Genomic DNA, 14,117 nt, shown 5'->3' with positions numbered 1-14,117 from the left:
GAGTTGTTGAAGCTGAACTGAAAAAGAGAACTTTTTTTTTTTTTTTTTTGCCTATTAATTTCATTTGGTGACCCTAGTTTCTTTCTTCTTGTTCTTGTATAAATAAAATAACTTTTTCCTTTCTCAACATCACTCATCATTTTATATACCTCTATCATGTCCCCCCTCCCTCTCTCTCCCCTCTTTCTAGTCTAGCTTCTTTAATCTTTCCTCATCTTCTCATCTCCCTCTCTCCTAAACCCTTTCTTTTTTTTTTTTCTTTTTTTTTTTTTCTAGTGCTCTAATATCTTTTTTTTTAGAGGAGAGATCACATCAGTACACCACATTAGATGTGGGATGTACCATGGATTATATATTAATATATAATATATTCTATATCTTATTCTCTATCTCTTTTATATTCTTTCCCCCTTTTGTTTTTTTTTTTTTTTTTTTTTTGCTTTCTGCACACTTGAGAATCTTCTTCTATCTCTGGAATTTTTCAGTGATGGTACGGTTAGGCAGGGGAAATACAATAATTTCTACAGCTATAACTTCAATTAATTATGTACAGCTCACTGTAAGTAGAACCTTCCGTCTACCATATATAGGATGCTACTTGTTTATATAAGACAACTATCCTACTGTGAAAACATCACATTTTATTTGGTGCCTGTTATTTTTATTAAAGACTTTATCCAATAACTTCCATTCTTTAAAATGTAAGAGGGACACTCACTGTTCACAGCTGTCCCTATGTTTAGGTTTTGTAAAACAAGCGATAACAAAGCAAAGACAAACATCAAATTATTTTCAAGGTCTAATTAAAACACTTAACAAAATATTGTAACCAAAATGCTGCAAAGAATGAGCCATACCATGAAATCCAAAGAGTTAATTTGCATTATTTTATTGGCCAAGCTGAGTGAAATGCAAATACTAAAGAAGGAGCATGACTAGTGAAAAGTAAACTAGATTTTTAAAGTCTACATGCATCCAATGAAGTGGGTATTCACCCACGAAAGTTCATGCTCCAATACATCTGTTAGTCTATAAGGTGCCACAGGACTCTTTGCTGCTTTTATAGATTTTTAAAAATTCTCTAGGGTATAATACTAATATATTAACTGAAGAAAGGATAGAGTTTTATTGGATTTTTCATCTGACCAGGACTCTTTAAAAATAATTAATCAAAAAAGTTTAATCTTATTTATCAGTAAAACCTTCTTTCTAGTCCCAGCATAAAACGTGTTCTCCTTAATTAAATTAATTGTAAGTGTACTACACTCTCTTGGGATGTCTTGTCAAAGCTTCTAGGTGCAGATTACTTGCCTCCATCTGACTGCAGAAAGGTTAAGAGCGTCACATCACATCTGTCCCTGGTGCCAAAGTTAATGACCAAATAAATTAAGCAACAGGGTGAACTGCAGTTCTAAGCTGAATTATTTGCACAAAAGATAATTACAGTAGAAGCAATCCCAGTTAGTTTGAAACTGTTAAAAACAAAGTATAGCTACACCAGTTTTATTATTTAGTATATGAGAACTTCTGGCTGGTAGCATTAGAGCCCACCTCCTCCTATTTCTGGAATTAAGGAGCTATCAGATTGGGTGCACATGCATTCAAGTCCCTGGATTTTTCCTCCTGACTGGGTGATTTCTTTCACTGACTAATAATAAATAATAATAATAATATAATTTAAAACAGCACATCAGCAGCACTTTTTAAAAACCATCAGGGAAATCTTCCAAAAATCCATTTGTTTAATTCTACAGCAAAAGTGCATTCTGTAATTATTTCTATATAATTGTCTCTCATGTCACATTACAGTCTTTTGAGTCCACATATATTAAAAGCGAATAAGGAACCAGAATTATTCCTTTTTCCCTTATAAGGTGTACTTGCATGGCAAATACACACTTTGCATACTGTTGCAGTTATAGTGTTTAGGAGTAATAATACTTCCACCTACAAGAAAATATTCTCAGATGTGGTGTTAATTGCTTTAGATAGCTACCCATATTTTTTCTGAAAAAAGTAAAGCATGTTTCGAGACATAGACATTGCGTAAGAAAGGGAGGCCCTGTCGCTTCAGGCCAGCTCCTACTCCCACTGCAGAGCTGGAACATGGGGTGGGGGTGACAGTAAGGGCATTGAGTGGGATCCAGAAAGAGACCGGCAGGTTTGCACTTAAAATTAGCTCAATCTAGCTACGTTACTCAGAGCAATGAAAAAAATTGCACCCTGGGCACCGTAGGTAGGCCGACCTAAGCATTCCAGTTCTAGTTCACTACTGTGTGCCCCCCCCCACACACACACAGCATAGGGGACAAGGTTAGGACAACAGGCTGGCAGGGAGAGGCTGCAGTTTAGGACTACACCAGTGCCTACTGTAGACACAGCTAGGTCAACAGAAGAATTCTTCCATCAATGTAACTACCATCTCTCAAAGAGGGGATTACCTACAGGACAGGAAAACCCCCTCTGTTGATACTGCTGTAGTTGGTCTACTGTATCGTAGACATCTCTATAGGCACCTAAATTCCAGACCTAGGAATATAACCCAAGACTTCTGCATCTAAGTCCCAATTTTGACTTCACTGCAATCCACAAAAAACTCCTACCAAATTCTGTAGGAGCCTAAATTCACTCAATGCCTAACTTTTCAAAGTAAAATTTCCCTAGGCACCTGTGTTTCAGCCTCTGGGCATGCACACTGCTGCCTCCCTTTATGCGTCCAAATGCCCGTCTACTGCCTGAGCTCCAGAATGATCCACGAACGAGGGGAAAAATAGAAGTTCGGCCACCTAAGTCATATGCAGGGCCTACTTATTGGATCCAGTCCCCCATTCAAAATGTAATTGGAGGAGGTGGTGTCGTCCACCTTGTAACTTTGGAGACCCAGGTTCAATTCCCTTATCGCTACAAATGGGGGGAGAACAGAGACTCTTTTTCAAGTCCTACCTCTCCAAAAAGTATTCTAACCACTCAGCCAGAGATGAGCCATGCCTGCCGATAGTGCAGGGGGGAGCAGAGTGAGGACAGCTGGCTTCAGCAGTGTTATTGAGGCGGTTCAGTCTGTGTGACCATGCTCAGTACAAGCCAAGCAGCAAATCAGGGAGGGATGCACATGCCTCACAACGCGTCTCCTCTGCACTGAGCTAGGGGATCTGCTGTGGGGTTCAGTCAGCCTCTGCTGTTGAAGCTATTCCATTCTGGATAAAGAGTGACAGGACAAGGGGGACTGGACTGGGGGTCTGCAGCATCATTCTCTATCTCATTCTGATCCAAGAGGGTGGAAGGATGTTGTTTCTTAGATATCTGAAATCCTTACATCAAGATACAAAGACTAATGTGTGTGGGTTTTTTTAAATGTATGCCATAGGAACATCCCTCCATATTTGACTCTAGGAAGTGTGAGTAATTAAAACATGTAAGAAAATATAGATTTTGCCTCCCATATCTACCCAGTTAAGGAAGATACAATCCAGTCCTAGTAAACATTTAAGGAAGAAAATTATTCAGATCAATTCTAATATTATTTAACAATGTATTCTTAAATACCAGGATATGAACTTCCCTCCCACCTCCACCAGTTCAAAATGGCCCAGGTTTGGTGATCTGCAAGGTGCATCTATTTGTGGAGACTGCTATGGAAGTGGGTTTTTAGAGAAATTATTATTATTAATTATTTGTATTATCATAGCACCCAGAAGTCTCAGTCACAGACCAGGACCTCATTGTGCCAGGTCCTGTACTACCCCAGGATAAGAAGACAATCCCTGTCCCAAAGCTTGCAGTCTGAAGTACAAGACAAAGGACAACAGCTGGAATTATATTTGTAAAGGGGGGGGGATTTTTATTCTGCAAGCTGTTTAATTATCCTGGAGCCTTGGATAGGTGCCTCTTTATTTTTGTATATATCTAAATAAATAATGCAAATAATTTCAAGATTAATTATGCAAATAAATTGGCATATTGTGTCCCTTCTTCCAACAGCGTTCTCTTCTGACAACAGGATTGCCCCTCTGCTGAGTGGTAGCAGATGCTGGGGCCTTGCACGTTATCTTTCCACTGGAGGAGAAATCAGCGACATGGAAGCTAGGTAAATTCTCAGTGTAACTAGATTTAACACATTCACCAGTTCTGGAACAAGATGATCAAATAGCATACAAAGCAATACCTTCCTTCAGGAATCTCAGCCCAGCACTAATATCTGGTAATCTGGTTCCCAGACAGCAACTCTGCTTCAAGAATTGATTCTACTCCGAGACCAGTGCAGAGAGCAAACTTCTGCTTCCACAGCTCTATCTCCCCAAATCCTTGTATAACCAGAGACTAAAAAAACTTACTTGCACGCTAAGAAAAAGAATTTGGGAGATTATGTGCAACAGTGCTACCCTATCAATATATTCAACATTCAACATCAAATGTCCACAATATAAAGCAAATAATTTCCATCACCCAGTAGATGGAGAGAGAGAAAACACCACCACCACCAGTTTTAACCCAAGTTAAAGCAAATATTTGGTCAAAAGATTATCCTTGCACTGCACTCTGGAGGTCAGTAATCTGAGGCTCTGGGCATCCTCCATAGGGTTTGAATTCCACAGCAAGAGGTCCTCCAGAGAAAAGGTCCTGCTTTTGGTTCTCAAAGGATTGCCAACAAGAATAATAGTGCAATGAATGACTGGGTGTGATAAAGGATGTCATGTAATGTAATCTAATGTTTGTTTTGGTAGCAGGAGACAGATATAATTATTCTACATAAAAATATAATCTCACAGCTATTTAACCCTTCCTCCCCACCCCAAAGTGCTACATAACTCTCTCTGATGTTCTCTCTTTATGGATAGATTAGATAGAAAAACAGAGATATGTATCAGCCCCAGGGTGAAATTTCATAGTCCTTTAACAAAGTTCCCATTATTGAATAAGTTTTAAAAAGGAAGAAGAATGTATCTAATTAAGAGGCAGTGGGAATTTAGAGTGATAGAATGTATTTATGCAGAACAAAATTTGGCAGGAACACCAGGTTTAATACCTTTACTCTTGAAAAAGGTACCATGGGAGTTTAATGATTACAAGTGATCAAGATAACATCTCATCTGAAATAAGGCACCTCCAGCATCACACTGGGGTATTCTTTCAGCACTAACAAAGATGGAAGAGGATTACATAAAGGGATCACAAACATCTTTATAATTGTGCCTTTTGCTTTATTAATGTTACGGACCTAGTCAGAATATTCTTTGTACTTGGTATAGATACCGTGTTTAATTACTGCAAATGGCCACTAAAGAGATTTTACTGGTAATCACTGCATCTGCTGAGTTACCAACATCACTTTCAACAGCACCTAGATTCTTCTCAAATATGGTGATCTAAGTTGCAAAAGATAAATTTGTCCATTTAGTACATACATACATACAAATATGCAGCTCTGTATTTGTAGTCTCAGTAAACCTTTATGTTTATTCAGAAACAAAGTAGTAATTTCTAAACCAGAAATTGGTAAGGTCGCTGTTGAACAGGTCATATAAATAGCTACATCATATCTGAAGAACACTATGTAAAGCCAGGTTCTTTCCTCCCCAAATAAACACAAATCTTTCTACCAACTGCAACCAAATCTCTTGGATTGTGATCTGATGTCCTCTCAGAAGCTAATCCAGTAAGGGCCTGGCTAGTAGTTGAATAGGAGACCTCCACAGAATACAAAATTCTGAAATATCAAAGACACAATGGGCCTGATTCTCCAGTGCTCTGTACCTAATGTAATAGCTTAACCCTGTACAAAATGCATGTAAGAGACTACCAAATCAGAATCCACTCTGAGCACAAATTAGCAAACAAGGTGCAAGATTTTTATGATCTAGTAATATCTAAATATAACAAATGTTTTACGATCATCCTGTACCATGAATTCTTAAGACTATACACATTTTACAAATTAATGAAATAAAGATGGTGAATAATTAAGTACGTGTTTAGGGTTTTAACTATGGACTCAGATGCCCATGTTTAACTCCCTGTTCCATCATAGGCTTCCCATGTGACCTTGTTCTCTTTGATCCTCAGTTACAAATCTGTAAAATGTGGATAACAGCATTTCCCTACCTTATGAAAATGTTGAAGCTAAATACGTTAAAGCTTGTGAGGCATCAGATACCACAGTAACTAGGACCATTTCAATACCTAATAAAGGGAAGACAAGACATTTAAAGTTCACTGTTCAGAAGTTTAATAAGACGAAAGTCTGTCTTATAAACTGTATTTTAGAAGTGTGGCTGGTTGAAGTCATTTTCACAAAAGGAAAACGCTTTGGTTCATTCAATTTCATCACCACCACCACCCATAACCATATTGGTCTTTGGGGCAACCTCACTGATGAGCAATCAACCAATTGTCTCCACCCCTGATGATTGTATGTCAGTGCTTGAGTCTCTGCAAAGTCCATTCCTGTCCACTCTTATGTTGTCAATCCATCTCTTCTTCCGTCTACCTTTTCTTCTCTTCCCCTGTACTATCCCTTGGAGGATTATCTTGGATAGGCCAGATCTTGTTACATGGCTGTACTACTTCAGCTTGTGCTTCTTCATGGTCATCAGAAGGTATTCATATGACCCAGCGCACTGGGTGATGATGTTGCAGACCTCTTCATTAGTGACGTGGTCAAAGTAGGAGATGCCCAGGATTTTACGGAAGTATCTCATCTCTACTACCTGTATTTTTCATTCAAGCTCTGCCGTAAGGGTCCATTCTCACATGCATTCAGAAAAATGGAGATGACCAATGCATGCAGCAGTTTCAGTTTGGATTCCAGGGAGATGTTCTTATTCCTCCAAATTGGCTATAGCTTTGCCACTGCTGTTAGTGCAGTTCTTGCCCGAATTTCTGCCTTGGATCCTTCATCAGCGATGACTGCCCCAAATACTTGAACTGTTTCACTGTCTCCAGCTCTTGTCCACTGACAGTGATATGTGAGCTGATCCCATTACGTTTGTCTGTCATCAGCTTGGTTTTCTCTGCACCGATTTCCATACCATATTTTGTAGAGGTTTCATCCAGTTGTTTCACAAGGTTGGCAAGTTCATCTTCGCTGCCTGCCAAACCATCTATGTCATCAGCGAACCAATGATTTGAGATTGTTCGCCCCACAATGCTGACTGTGCATCTGTGATCTTCTAGGGCGTCAGTCATTATGTGCTCCAAGTAGATGTTGAACGGTGTGGGCGAAAGAAGGCAGCCTTGCCAGACTCCAACAGTGGTGCGAAACCACTCTCCTATTGTGCCATTGATGAGAACTGCACGCTGGCATTAGCATACAGTTGTTTAATGGTAAGAATAAGCTTACGACCAATATTGTACTACTACTACTTCTTTCAATTTATTTCTGCCAAATATAGTATAACTCTTAGCTATGATGGAATAAATGGTGTTTAGTGCAACTGTTGAAATAGCCCTATATATTCCATGAACCTATAACAGTGTGAAGAGAACATGCCAAACTCTTTACCAACAGAGTATGTCTCCCCTTCAAATCCTACAATAAATCAATACAGATTTTCTTTATTTCTTTCCTGAATCAAAATCCAAAGCACAAGACAAGGACAGTAGTCTGAATAATTATCTTCATTAACTGAACAGCAGCACTCCGCAAGCAAATTGTGGAGTCTTGTCGGAAGCAGAAACAGCACAATCATTCTTACCGCAAATAACAGTACTGAAAGGCTATTTTCCCTGTATCCATATTTTGTAGACTAATCTTGAACCCACTGAAGTCAATGGGAGTTTTGCCACGGGTCTGGCCTTTCGAGAACAATTTAAATAAGCAAGGCTTAAAGTAACAAAACATATTACATGGCCAAACTCACAAATCGCTGCGCACCACCTGCAAAGTCTTGTAATCCCTCAATTCCCATTGAAATCAATGGGAATGAGAGACACATGGCACCTGGCAGAACTGGACCTTGCAGCAGGATAGAAGGAAGTACATTGTTTTTGGAAACCACTGTTAAGAGTAAAATTTCATAGAAGAATCCACAATAATTTTTCCATGTGACTAGATGCATACTTCAATCCAGACTTCAAATCTGTTACCCAGTTTTGTGTGAGAATGTTTCAAAGGCACTGTTCCTCTCTCCCAAAGATCTCCTTGCTTGGCTATACTATGCCAGGAAGACATTATCATTAAGCCACAGCAAATCTCCCAATCCACTTTTCATGGCATTCCTAAACTATGCACTCCACCCTGATTCATTTTAGGAAACTGATAAGACAGCTGTGAAAATACACCATGTAAAACACTCTCATATTACAGACCAGCTGGCAGGATCTGCACTTTATTTTTTCCCCCAAGGGAATAAAGAATGTTGTTTATTCCATTTTTAAAAGGCATTGAACTAAAGTGTATCTTTTTCCTAATTAACCCAACTGGTATTGTTAAATAGGTGTGTACTTGTACTCTTGTATAACACTATGGCTTGCAAAATCAGCTATATGCTAAAGATTTTCTTATTATGAAAGAGGGAGTGGTCTTTGCCTATTATTAAAATGTTTGAATTTAAATTGTATTTATTTCCCAGTTCTATCCAAAGACAGTGTCATAAATACTGTTCTTATTCAGCGCTTACTGTTGCCATTAATACAGTTGTCATTTGACAGCACCACACCACAGGATGGTTTGGCACTGAATCTACAAAATGCACACATTAATACCCAGTACAGTCATTGAATATTAACTACCAGGCTTGTACGCTTACAGGTCTGCAGCCATTCTGCCTGTGCTATGATCCCAAGAGCTCTCACAAACTAAATAGGGTCAGGCTAGACTAGTACTTACTTGATCAATTGGGAGCTTTCCAGGGAAAGTTTTGGGGCTGGAGGAAACATGGATAATTCACTAGATAGCAGTCTTCCTTTTCAGTCAGGAAAAAAAAAAACCTTCATGTGGCTTCAGATATTGTCCTCATGCAGTTAAAGGTGCCACATTTTTGTGGAAACTGAAAACCACAAAAATTGGTCTTGACTAGTTAGGATTACTAAAAACTTCATGGCAATTTTTGCAAGATTAGGGATGTCTTGACCAAAACCCCATTTGACCAATACATTCTGTTCTTTTGCATTCCTCCTGAATCATAGAATATCAAGGTTGGAAGGGACCTCAGGAGATCATCTAGTCCAACCCCCTGCTGAAAGCAGGACCAATCCCCAGACAGATTTTTGCCCCAGATCCCTAAATGGCCCCCTCAAGGATTGAACTCACAACCCTGGGTTTAGCAGGCCAATGCTCAAACCTCTGTGCTTTGGGAGCTTCCTTATTTCCTGCACAGTCCCCTTCATAGCTGCTTCAGAGCAACTACAGTGGTCCTCAGGCAATGGCAGTGTAGCTCTTCCATCATGTGTATGCTGTCCCATATTGGAGAGTATCAGGGGGGTAGCCATGTTAGTCTGGATCTATAAAAAGCAAGAGTCCTGTGGCACCTTTAAGACTAACAGATGCATTGGAGCATAAGCTTTCGTGAGTGAATACCCTGACGAAGTGGGCATTCACCCACGAAAGCTTATGCTCCAATACATCTGTTAGTCTTAAAGGTGCCACAGGACTCTCTGTTCCATATTAGAGAGAGTCCCTTGTCCTTGCACAACAGCTACTCCAGTCAGTGATCCCCTACATCGGAGAAACCTCACCTCCTGCAAACTCCTACAAGGCCCTCCCACACCTTACCAGAGGGGATGCTTCCAAGCAAACTCCACAAGTGGTGTTTTGCTGAGTTGTCTTGGCCTTATGGGTCTTTCCTCTGGGAGTGGGTAATCTGGTGCAGAGTTTTCACTGTTTTGTTCTCAGTTTATGTATTCACTGCCTCAGTGTTCCACAGTAGATTAAAGTCCTGGACTATCCTGGGCTCAATCTCATCAGTTGAGCCTGATGGTTCATGCAAATACCTTTGTCCATCCTAGTTTTTCCGTATGGGACTGTTTTTCTCCATAACACATTTTAACGGTAAAGCTTTTTTGGGAAAAATATATCTGAACAGAATAAAAAATAAGCAAGTGCTAAAATATCTGCAGTGCTGGGGAGATGCCAAAATGCCCAAATATACCGTACCCAGTATTCAAATTGTTTTCAAGCAGCTCCACACATCTTTATTCTAGACACTTTTATGCCCAACAGAGAATTGTCCTGATGATCCAAGTAAATTACAGCAATCAAAGCAGTTCAAAATAGTGCAAATGTTAAAATTAAGATGAAACTATCAGCTTCAGAAGCCTGCTTTTAAAATTTGGTGTGCTGCTAGTACTGCTCTGATCTCGCTTAAAGATTGCATTATAGTTGTTATGGGAATGACATGAGTCCGGAAAACACTTTGGAACAATTTACAGCATAATTATAAACCACAAGGTGTCTAAAGTTGTGGGAGGTCAGGTAACTGCTTGTTCAGTTAACTGAGAGAAGTCTGTATGCTGGTTAGTAACTGCTAGCCTGTTAGGCAACTCCTCAATATCAATACTCCAAATCAATGGAGGTGGAGAGTAGGAGGAGCTGGTGTTTGTCCAATAGAATACAGAGCAATAACATAAGTGTTGGGGGAATAAAAATGACTGCTTTCATGCATGTTAAAGAAAATAGATGGTTCAGCAGAAGGCTGGGAGCTGATGATACCATCTGTTTTCAAGCATTAAAAAAAGCAGTTCAGCACACCTCTGGTGTCAGGGAAGAATACTTTCCTATGGCAAGCATCACCTTCTGTGAATGGGATGTTGTTGTACACCCTCTTGTACAAGATGGGGATCATTTGCATTCTTCTGTGGAACAAAGTGAAGACAACTAGGTGATCTTGTTGCACCACCCCCATTGTAAGATTTGGGGTCACGTTTTAAGTATCTTCCTAGCAGATTCTTTGTCCAGTTCTACTTACCCCAGGAAAAAAGGATTTCAGCAGAGAGAGTTTTTTTGATTGGCAAATGATTGGCTCACTCTGACAATGTTCCAGAGCTTGTGGTGATAAACTTGCAGAGCAAGGGAGATATGGGAGGACAAAAAAGTATGTTTGGGGTGTAAGTTAGGAATAATAGCTGCAACATTTCTGCTCTTGACAAGAGTCCGGGTGAAGAAGAATGACAATGCATCCAAAGGTGAGAAATTTTAGCAAAGAGGGACCACCAACTTCAAAGGGTTCAGTAGCAGGAAGATATGGTATCATAAAAAGGAAGATCAGAAAGTGAATTAGTGGGACTGGTTATCAAATTGAAGGTGACAATGAGTTCTAGAGAGAATACAGATGGAGCGAGGTTCCGGGATAGAACTTAGTGGCCTTCTATTATGGGACACAAAAAAGACAGTAATTAAATCTCCATTAGAAAGGGAGGTAAGTGCCTAGGAAACTAAAAGTGCCATAAAAACAAGTCAACTAACACCTAGGAATCATACTGGAGAGTGGCCCCTTCAGCTATTATCTATTATATTTATTACAATAGCACCTAGACCTATTTATTACAATAGCACCTAGTGGTGGAGCTACCACCACTGCCAATAGTCCAGGCAAGAAGACAGGCCTGCTTGATCTAAAGCAAGCCGTCAGTGGAGTGTGGGCTTAACAATTCTTACAGCAAAAAAATGTAAGATTCTGTCTCTTCTCTAAATGAAGCACAAAGTTCTCTCTCTCTCCTGGAGATTACAAGAGGCTGAAGAAAAAATATTTGACCTCAAAATCTCTTGTGTAGGAAGGTTTAAGCCTAGCTCCGGAAAATAATCCAGTGTTTTGGATTGACAACCATTGGACATCCAACAACAAAATGTTGCAAGCCTGACAAAGTTTTTCTGTAAAGCTTAACAACAACAAAAAAAATCTTACCAGTATCTACCTTTATATTTAACTTCATAAATACACGACAAAGAAAATAAACATTAACAAATATATCTGGGTAACTCATTCTCTAAACACCCTTTGGGAGTCCACAAATAAAGAAGCATTATAATCAATAGATAAGGGCATAAATGTAAAGTTCTACCATTCCATCCCACATTCTAATAGAGAAATACTAATTAACACACTCAAGAAGCCTAATACTGAAATACTTTAAAATTATCTCACCTAGGAAGAGAAACTACAGCAACAAGCTGTATTTGGAAAAAAAATCTTAAGGTTGAGCATTGGACAAGGAATACGCAGCCACAAGATTTGCCAGAGAGAGAGGGAGGTTGCACGCGCACGTATACAATCCCATCCCTTTTCACTGTTCCCTTGTTTGTGGGCCAATAAAAACTGCTAAGCATTGTGAAAGTCATAACAAAATATACTTCTGAGTTTTGAAAATAATTTATATTATAGCAAAGAACAGAGTGATAACATCCAAATCCTTATTTTTATTTTTAAATTAACTTTTCTCTGAACTTTTACAGCTCTGGCCAAATTAGACTGGCATACTATAACCCTCTCTTTGTCCTCAGCATAGGAAAAAGTTAAAATAATAAGTTGGGTAACCACCGAAATTGGAGTCCACCTGAACCCTCTTTTCCCTGTTGCATCTTTTTCTCCCTATGTGTCTGTCTCACAGATGAAATATATAGCCTGTGTTTTGCAGGAGGTCACATGACATGCTAGAGCTAATCCTCAAATTTATTCTGGCTCTATTAAAAAAATGTATGTATGAAATCCTGGCCTCTCTGAAATAAGTGGCAAAACACCTGTTGACTTCAACAGGGCCAGGATTTCAAGTTATGAATCAGAGGGCATATCTACACTGCCCTGCAGTTTGATCTACAAGGGTGCGAACAGCAGTGCGCACCAAAGGGCTTTGCTGTAACTCCCCCATGTAGACACTGTGGGTGTGAACTAACAGGTTCTTAGTTCACATTAACATAGACCAAGCTGCAGGGAAGCATAGACATGCCCTAAGAATCATATGAGGAACTGTCCTTTTTGACATATGGCTTGTCTTCACTACCAGGGAGATCAACGCTGCTGCAATTAATGCAGCGGGTGTCAATTTAGCAGGTCTAGTGAAAACCTGCTAAATCAACACTAGAGCGCTCTCCAGTACTCCAGCTCCCCGAGAAAAGTAAGGCAAGTCGACCAGAGAGCGTCTCCTGGTGATGCAGTGCAGTGAAGACACCAGGGTAAGTTGACCTAAGCTACGTCGACTCCAGCTACCTTATTCACATAGCTGGAGTAGCGTAACTTAGGTCGACTTACCCCAGTAGTGAACACAAGCCCTTAATGGAGTAGTTTGACTGTCGTTGCTGTTTCCATCTGTACCAGATTTCTTGGATATCTGGCTGTAGATTTGTTCTAATTAGTTAATTAGCTTTTAATACAGCTGTTGTACAGTGTGTAGGTGTTCTGTGATATTTAACCTATTTATAGGCTAGGTTCCCTCCCCCCCAAGCAAGCTTTAGAATTTAGGGCCACTTTCCCTAAATTGCAAAAAAACTTATGCATGTTAACAGGCATAAAACCATGAAGATTTTTAAAAATAACTCTTGCAGTTTTTTCCTCATTATGTTCCTTTCCTATTAAAACAAAAATCCACAAACTACAGGAAAATCTGATGGATGTTGATATTATACTGTTAGACAAATCTTATTTACAATCCTGGAGAGTAGTTAGTATTGACAAGACCATTTTCCTGTGGGTGCCATTAAATAGGTATTTATTCAGCCAGCATGGTTTCAACAGAGCTTGTTTATTCAGCATCTGTTTGGTTTACCATTACATTCTTTCTACAGTTAATTTAATCCACTGCAGTGACACCTACAGGTGAAGGTGGAGGAAATTAACTTGCCTTTGAATCTGAAATTAGCTGTCAAAGCCACCAAGAGCCCCTGTGACTATTGTTGTTTGTTTATAATAAAATGAATTGTTTTAGGAGTATTCTCTCCTTTGCTTTCACTCTCTATTCAGAAAATAAAGGCTAAACCTACTGGGGGATCAGCCAACAGCTCACTGTTCATTATCCTGAGCCATGTATTGACCCCATCAGGAAAGTACCAGTATTAAAAATCAGTAGTTTCATGAACAAAGAGCCAAACAGATGAGTGTAACGGAGTTATTGGGACAGTTTCAAGGGTAGGAGTTGCCAATCTAATATAATTTTTGCCTTGTAGCTAACAATTTTATTCAAATGTAATAAAT

At 39.4% G+C, this 14,117-nt stretch overlaps 1 protein-coding gene across 5 annotated transcripts in view; it reads right to left on the bottom strand.

Moving 5' to 3' along the window:
• TANC2 (tetratricopeptide repeat, ankyrin repeat and coiled-coil containing 2) overlaps window positions 1-14,117 on the bottom strand; it is a 631,662-nt gene that overhangs the window by 590,619 nt on the left and 26,926 nt on the right. The window contains exon 1 of one of the 5 annotated variants that reach the window (XM_039516566.1): window positions 8,825-8,845. The exons of the other annotated variants lie outside the window; for them this stretch is intronic. The gene's annotated coding sequence lies outside the window, so the exon portion shown is untranslated. Of the gene's footprint in view, window positions 1-8,824; window positions 8,846-14,117 lie in introns of those variants that run through there. 5 annotated transcript variants of the gene reach the window in all.

The sequence above is a fragment of the Mauremys reevesii genome, linkage group 27 (assembly GCF_016161935.1).
Source record: "Mauremys reevesii isolate NIE-2019 linkage group 27, ASM1616193v1, whole genome shotgun sequence".
NCBI classification, from domain to species: domain Eukaryota; kingdom Metazoa; phylum Chordata; order Testudines; family Geoemydidae; genus Mauremys; species Mauremys reevesii.
This window is presented reverse-complemented; position numbering and strand designations above follow the sequence as displayed.